The following is a 7985-nucleotide window of genomic DNA, read 5'->3' as shown; positions in this document are numbered from 1 at the left end:
CGGTGCGGGATCCCAATCCCGGTACAGCCCCAGCCCCGGTGCGGGATTCCAATCCTGGTACAGTCCCAGCCCCGTTCCCCCTCCCGGTGAGGGATCCCAATCCCCGTACAGTCCCAGCCCCGTTCCCCCTCCCGGTGTAATCCCGGTCCAGGTGTAATATCGCTGTCTGTTACGGTTCTGTCTCCCGTGGCCGGTTTTTCGCCCGCGCGCGTCCAATAAGCGGCGCCGAATGTTTGTGTTTGAAGCGGGAGCGCGACCACGTGGGGAGGAGGTGCGCGCCACCCCCGGGCACGCGCGGCCGTTAGCGGCTTTGATTCATAAAGATGGGCCGGGGTCGCGCGGGCCGTCCGCGCACGCGCCACACGTTTGGATACAAACAATAACAAGGCCGCGCGCACCCACGTGGCACTGTGATCACGTGATATGTGAAGGTCACGTGCTCCAGACGTGTTTGCTTTGACTGAATCTATCCCCAAAGACTACCATCTTCATTTGTCTCTATGCATGGGGTACTCCCTTTAGGAAAAAAAATCTAACATTTACATAGCACCTTTCAACACTTCGTCAAGTAGTTTCACCATCAATGAAGTACTTTTGAAGTGCAGTCATTGTTATAATGAAGGAAACTCAACTATCAAATTACACACCTGAAGCTACCTCCAACAACAAGGTGATAAAAAGCTAGATAATCCGTTTAAGGTTTTAGTTGAGTGTCTGAGGAAGAGCTTTAATTTGCAACAGTACCACGGGATTTATTACATTCATCCAAGAAGATTGACAAGGGCCTCGTTTTATGCCTTATTCATAAAACAGCAGCACTCCCACAGAACTGCGCTGGAGTGGCAGCCAAGATTATGTACTCAGGTCTCTGCAATGAGATTTCAATTGCTGTCACTGAGCCACAGCTGGCACATTTTTATTTATTATGAAGCAACCCAAGTGAACCTTAGTGCAGCACATCGTCACAGTTGGTAAGCGATAAGAGGCACAGCAGATTAAATGGCCCGTATTGGTTAAGTGGGGTCAAACCTGCATTTCGAAATTCTCTACGTTGCCAGAAGCAAATTATGAAATGAGAATGGGGTGATCAATGTGTGATTAATCTTCTCTAGACTGAATTGAAGAGATGTATAGCATGGAAACAGACCTTTGGTCCAACTTGTCCATGCTGACAAAAAAAATTAATTTGGACCCATTTGCCAGCATTTAGCCCATATCCTTCTAAACCCTTCCTATTCATGTACCCATCCAGGTGCCTTTTAAATGTTGTAATTGTATCAGCCTCCACCACCTCCTTTGGTAGCACGTTCCATTAACACGCCACCCTCTGTGAGGAAAAAGTTACCTGTTAGGTCCCGTTTATATTTTTCCCCTCTCATCTTAAACCCATGCCCTCTAGTTTTTGACTCCCCTACTCTGGGGGAAAAAGACTTGGCTATTCACCCTATCCATGCCCCTTGTGATTTTATAAACTTCTATAAGCAGCATCCTTCTGAATCCTTTCAAGTTTAACAACATCTTTCCTATAGCAGGGAGACCAGAATTGAACGCAGTATTCCAAATGTGGCCTCACCAGTGTCCTGTACAGCTGCAACATGACACCCCAACTCCTATACTCAATGCACTTGACCAATAAAGGCAAGTGTACCAAACACCTTCTTCACCTTCAAGGAACTATGAACCTGCACTCCAAGGTCTCTTTGGCAACTCCCCAGGACTTTACCATTAAGTGTATATGTTGTGTCCTGATTTGTCTGAATAAACCTCACATTTATTTAAATTAAACTCCATCTGCCATTCCTCAGCCTGTCTGATCAAGGCCCTATTGTACCCTGAGATAACCTTCTTCACTGTCCACTGCACGACTGATTTTGGTGGTATCTGCAAACTTACTAACATTCTTCCTGATTCAAGGGAAAAGGTTTTGAACAAGAGGATGGCATGGTGGCTAAATGATTAGCACTGCTGCCTCACAGCACTGGGAACCCCGATTCGATCCCACCCTCAGGTGACTGTCTGTGTGAAGTTTTCACATTCTCCCCATAGCTGTGTGGGTTTCTGCCAGATGCTTCGGTTTCCTCCCACAGTCCAAAGATTTGCAAATTAGGTGGATGCAAAATTGCCCATAGTGTTCAAGGATGTGCAAGCTGGGCGAGTTGGCCATTGGAAATGCTGGGTTGTTGGGGATGTGGATGGGTCTGGGTGGGATGCTGTTCAGGAGGTCGGTGTGGACCCATTGGGCTGAATGGCCTGTTTCCACACTGTAGGGATTCTATGAAGAGATACAAGGAAGAAAATTTTTACACAAAGATGTGAAACTCATTGCCTACAAGAGAGTTGGAAGCAGAGACAAGAAATTGGATAAGCAAATTGAAGGAATTGAACTGGCAGGGTTGCAGGGTAATGGGACTGAGTAGGAAAGCTAGCATGACCTCAATGGGTCAAGTGGCCTCCTTCTGTTCCATTATGAATATAGCTCAATGACTCTAATTTGGTTGCATAAAAGAAACAAAGCTCTCCACAAGAATATGCAAGAATGCTGTAGGACTGATGATTTACTTCAGAACTATTGTCACACAGACAAATGGTGATCAATTTGTGTGTGGGAAAATGCCATAAACAACAACAGGAAAATGACCAGGCAATCAGTCCTGATGGTTGGCTAAGTCATAAATGTTGACCAGCTGAACCCCCAGCCACCTTTCATCAAAAAAAACAATAGGATCTTTTTCAACAAGAGCAACATGCATTTGATCACAATTATTATTTATAAAGAATCTATTTCAACATATTTGGCAGGAATATTATCAGTCAAAACCTGACACTTACATAAAATATTAGGCCAGATGACCAAATGCTTGGTGGAGGATGTAGGTCTTAAGGACCCTCTTAAAGGAGGAAACGAGGTAAACCGATGGAGTGGTTTATTATGCAAATTCCAGGGCTTAGGATCTTTGAGCTGAAGATATGGCCACCAGTAGAATTTGGAATACACAAGAAGTCAGAATTAGGGGAGCATAGACATCTTGGAATGTTTCAGTGCTGGTGGAGTAGGATGAGGCCATCCAGGGCTTTGGGAACAAAGATAAAATCCTCAGCATTGAGGCATTGCTTAATCTGGAGACAATAAAGGCCAGAAATTACAGGTTAATTCTCAAACAGACTTGGTTTCAAGTTGTTAGATGGTTGTGGATGACCCCAAGGTAATGGAGGATGGAAGATGGGAGGCCAGCTAGGAATGACCTGGGATTGTCAAGTCTGGAGGTAATAAAGGAATGGAGGAGGATTTTAAGCAGTGGAGGTTCTGAGGCCAGACAGACTTGACCCAGTGTTACAGAGGTGAAAATAGGCAGCCTGAGTGAGTGGTTGGAAGCTGACCTTAGGGGCAGATAGACCAGCAAGGTTGCAAACAGTCTGGTTCAGCTTCAGATAATGGTCAGGAAGTGGGATGGAGTCATTGGTTAAGAAACAGAGTTTGTGGCCGAGATCAAAGAAATAACTTCAGTCTTCCCAAATTTAGGTGGAGAAAATTTCTGTTCACCCAGCGCTGATGTCGGATAAGCTGTCTGATTATTGAAGGACACTTGTGGTGGGTGGTGTTGAGAGAAGTGGTAATGAGGTAGCTCTGGTATCATCAGTGTGCAACCGGACATTATGTTTTCTCCAGTTGAATAATTTAGTAGGACGTTGGCTTATCACCTCCACTGAAATGGAGTATCTCTGACAGTGCAGCACTACCTCAATTTTGGCTGTAAGTAACAGACTGGATTATTTTTCCAGTGAAGCTTAAAAAGGGCAGCACGGTGGTTCAGTGATTAACACTGCTGCCTCACAGACAAAGGGACCCGGGTTCAATTCTACCCTCAGGTGACTGTTTGTGTGGAGTTTGCATGTTCTCTCTGTGTCTGCGTGGGTTTCCTCTGGGTGCTCTAGCTTCATCCCACAGTCCAAAGATGTGCAGGTTAGTTGGATTGGCCATGCTAAATTACCCTGTAAGGTCCAGGGATATGCAGCCTCGGAGGATTATCCATGGGAAACACAGGGTTACAGGGATAAGGTAGTGGATTGGGTCTGGTTGGGCTGCTTTTCGGAGGGTCAGTGGGGACCTGATGAGCCAAATGGCCTGCTTCCAAGCTGTAGGGATTCTAAGATTCCTATTCATCCTTTTGACCATTCTGTACCACCTGTCCTTCATGGAGAAATTTGCAAAGAAAAGCACCTTTGACCACAAGTTCATCAGGAAGTGGTCAGCACGTAGTGTCCTCAAGACCTTGTGGGAAAAGGAGAGGGTGGATCCTATCACGTGGTTCCCTGAGCAGGCTGTCATAGTCATTTGGCAAAATGCCTCATTACCAGAACTTTCCAACAAGCACCAAGACATCGCTCGGCTGGTGGTGAGAACGGCACTACCTGTGAGATCCTTCTTGTACGCCTGGTCGGTCTGCACCACCGCACGCTGCCCTCAAAGTGGCTGTAGGGGGTAGAAACTGTCAAAGGTCTCCTTCTGGAATGTGTCTTTGTAAAGGAAGCCTGGAGAAAGATGCAGAGGTTTTTGTGAGGTTTGTCCCAAGCAGCTCTGTGATTCAGGACTCTGTGCTCCATGGTCTGTTCCCCAGGAAACACATTGAGACAAACATTGATTGTGCCTTTAGGACTCTCAACTCAGTGAAAGACGCTCCTTGGTCTGCCCCAAACTCTCTGGTCTTCCAGATTAAAGAGTTGACCCCGACCAAATGTTTCAGACTGGCACATTCCAAGGTCCAGGACCATGTGTTGTGGGACATACTAAAGCTTGGGGCAGCTGCCACCAAAGCTCAGTGGGGAAAGATCACGGTCTATCCACTGAAGTTAAATCTAGGTCTGTTTAGTTATCGGACCCTCCCAGTGCCTCAAATGCATGTAAATGTAGTCTTCTTCAAGTAAGAGATGCCTTTGGTTTGTTTGGTTAGAGTCAAACTCCAATGTTTGTTTGTTTCCTTAAATATGCTATTGTACAGAACTGAACTCCATTTGTGACTATGTGTATGTGTATGTATGTACGTGTGTATATTACATTGACTTTTTTTAAAAATCTGGTACAATTACAACATTTAAAAGGCATCTGGATGGGTATATGAATAGGAAGGGTTTAGAGGGATATGGGCCAAATGCTGACAAATGGGATTTGATTTATTTAGGATATTTGGTCAGCATGGACAAGTTGGACCTCAGGGTCTATTTCAGTGGTGTATATCTCTATGACTCTATAACCTAGTGTAAGGAATGGTACCACTGAGCATATAATGCAGAAGATGTGGGAAATTGGTGGATGTGGCAATTCAGTCACTGTTCAGTGTGAGAAATGGAGGTTGAATGCAATCTCAAGTAGCCTTTGGTTAAAGAGTTGGAGGATGATTAAATGAGGTCAGTGTTGTGGAGGAAGAACAGCTTGTGGGGCAACTTCTAGATAAACTAAGAGATTCAGAAAATGGGTTATCATCTGTAGCACAGATAGAACCACTGAAGAGCCAATGAATTTCTGCAAACCAATCTGGGTGGAAGCTTGCAAGTGCAATTCCTGTCAAAGAATTTGGAGGAAGATCAATCACATCCCCAGTGTTAATATCATACACCCAAAGATGTGAATATTCTTCAGATTCTTTTCACTGGTGCTCTTGTTTCTATTGTACGTTTCTTACACCATCTCTAAAATGGTGTCATCATATCGTTTACACTTTCCCAGAAGCTGTTTTAGACATTAAGAGGAATCTTGGCAGTAAAGTATCTGGCAAACTGCAAATTCCTACTTTGAACAAAGTACACATACGGCAGTGGAGGAAGTCTGCTGGTCACCTGCCAAGAAATTATTTTTAGCACAGGACTGAAAACTGAATAAAATACCTTGCAAAATTCCCAGCTTATAATACTACATAGCCCTTTCAATTAGATCCTAGTCGGTAATGTATTCCCAGCCTTGAATTATTATTTATACCATCCAAACCATTCAATTATTTCCCAGTTTAGCCCAGTACCCATTATTCTACAAATAAACAAATCTCTTAATTGGAATTTAGCCTGTAACTCAGTCCCAGGTGTCTATATTTTATTTACATCTGCTGAAGCTCGGTCGTTAGCAATCTTGCTGCTGAACAGAAGACTGTGGGATGTAGGCTATTTTCAAAATTTTGTATTTCTTTTCAAATGCTAATGGACCTATTGTAGATACAAGTCTGCTGCAGAAACCCAAGTGTCAAAGTTTAGGCTGATACACTGTTACAGTACAAAGGTAGTGCTGTGTTGTTGGAGATGATAGTCTTCAAATGAAGTGTTAAATTGAGGCCTCTTTACCTTGGATGGATGTTAAAGAACCCATCACAGTATTTGAAACAAGAGGTGGGGGGGCATCCCTGGTATCTGGCCATTAATTATCCCAGATTAATATCACTGAAACAAATACAAGTTCATTGTGGGAGCTTGCTGTGCACAAATTGGCTTGTAGCATTTCCTACACTTCAAAACTAATTAAGGTGCTTTGAGATGGCCTGAGATTGTCAAAGGCACAATAAATGAGTTTTATTTTTATATAAACTGTATAATTAGATTCCAGCCTATAACTCACTCACCGGTGTCCACCATATGATTTAGGCAACATTTGAATCCCTTAATGAGATTCCAGCCTGTTGCTCACTCCAATATCCTGCTATCATAAGCTGTTTTGAGATTTACTCCCTTATTTCAGTCACCATTTCACCGAACCGATTTTAAGTCTGCTTCTCAACCATTTCTAATGTCGCTCTTAATTCTCTCCCAGGAGTTGTGTGGGATGGTGAACTGGCTCAAAGTGACTCTCATTCCCCTTGAAATCTAACACTCTTTCCATCAATCTCCCCCATTCCCAATCACTTCCCAACACCCTCCTCCTTTCTGTCCATTGCTCTAAATCTCTGTGTTATCGCTGTAGAACACAGCATATTGGAGCAATACACAAGCCAACCCTCCATCCACTGACCCCATCTATACTTCTCACTGCCTCAGGAAGGCAGCCAATACCCTCCCACCTCAGTTACAATCTCTTCCAACCTCTTTTATTGAGCAGAAGATACAGAAGCTTAAACACACGTACCAACAGATTCAAGAACAGCTTCTTCCCTGCTGTTACTAGACTACTGAATGGACCTCTTCAAATATAATATTGACCTTGCTCACTCTGCACTTTCTCTGCAGCCATAACATTGCATTCTTTGCCCTGTTCTATTACCCTGATACACTTTGTATGGTATGATCTGCCTATGCTGCACACAAAACCAAAACCTAGGTACTTGTGACAATAATAAATCAAATCAATAATAAAATGCTGTATAATAAACAATGTCTGATTAATCTTCACATGCATCTTATCTAAGATAATAATGTGATTACATAGTAGACTGACAAAAGGTGGATAGTAGTGACAAGACAGAGAGTAAATTACTCAAGTTCTAAAAATAACATTACTACAATTGTACTGATCCAAACAGTTAGGTTGTTCATACGGGACATCTTTGGCAGCTGTTTAATACTTTGCTGCCCCCTGTGGGTAAATATTGTAAATCACTAGTTGCGCTCAGTGTAATAATGAGTAGTTCATATGTTTTAAAAGGTGTAGTTTTACAATTTTAGAAATTTAATTTTAAATGTTTTTTTAAAAGCCCTGGTAAACATCTCGTGGCTGGCAAACCACAGACACTTAAGATAATTAATCCAAAAGTTAAGTTACATTTACTGGAAACAGGGGGAGAGTCATACAATGGCGGTTTGGCTTACTTAACTGTAGAATTGGAGATGTGATGTTTGCATTTTTTCCAGTAAAGACACAAGTTAATCATATGGTTTCTTAGAATCGTATTTCAACCTGGTAGGAGGCTATGTATATCACATTGCCATTGCCATGGAGTTGGTGGCGTGAGACGCTTTGTTTTGAGCTATCCCTGTGAATACAGTTAGAATATAGCAGTAGCAAGACTGGC

Source organism: Rhincodon typus, chromosome 24 (assembly GCF_021869965.1).
Source record: "Rhincodon typus isolate 14 chromosome 24, sRhiTyp1.1, whole genome shotgun sequence".
Lineage (NCBI taxonomy): Eukaryota > Metazoa > Chordata > Chondrichthyes > Orectolobiformes > Rhincodontidae > Rhincodon > Rhincodon typus.
This window is presented reverse-complemented; position numbering follows the sequence as displayed.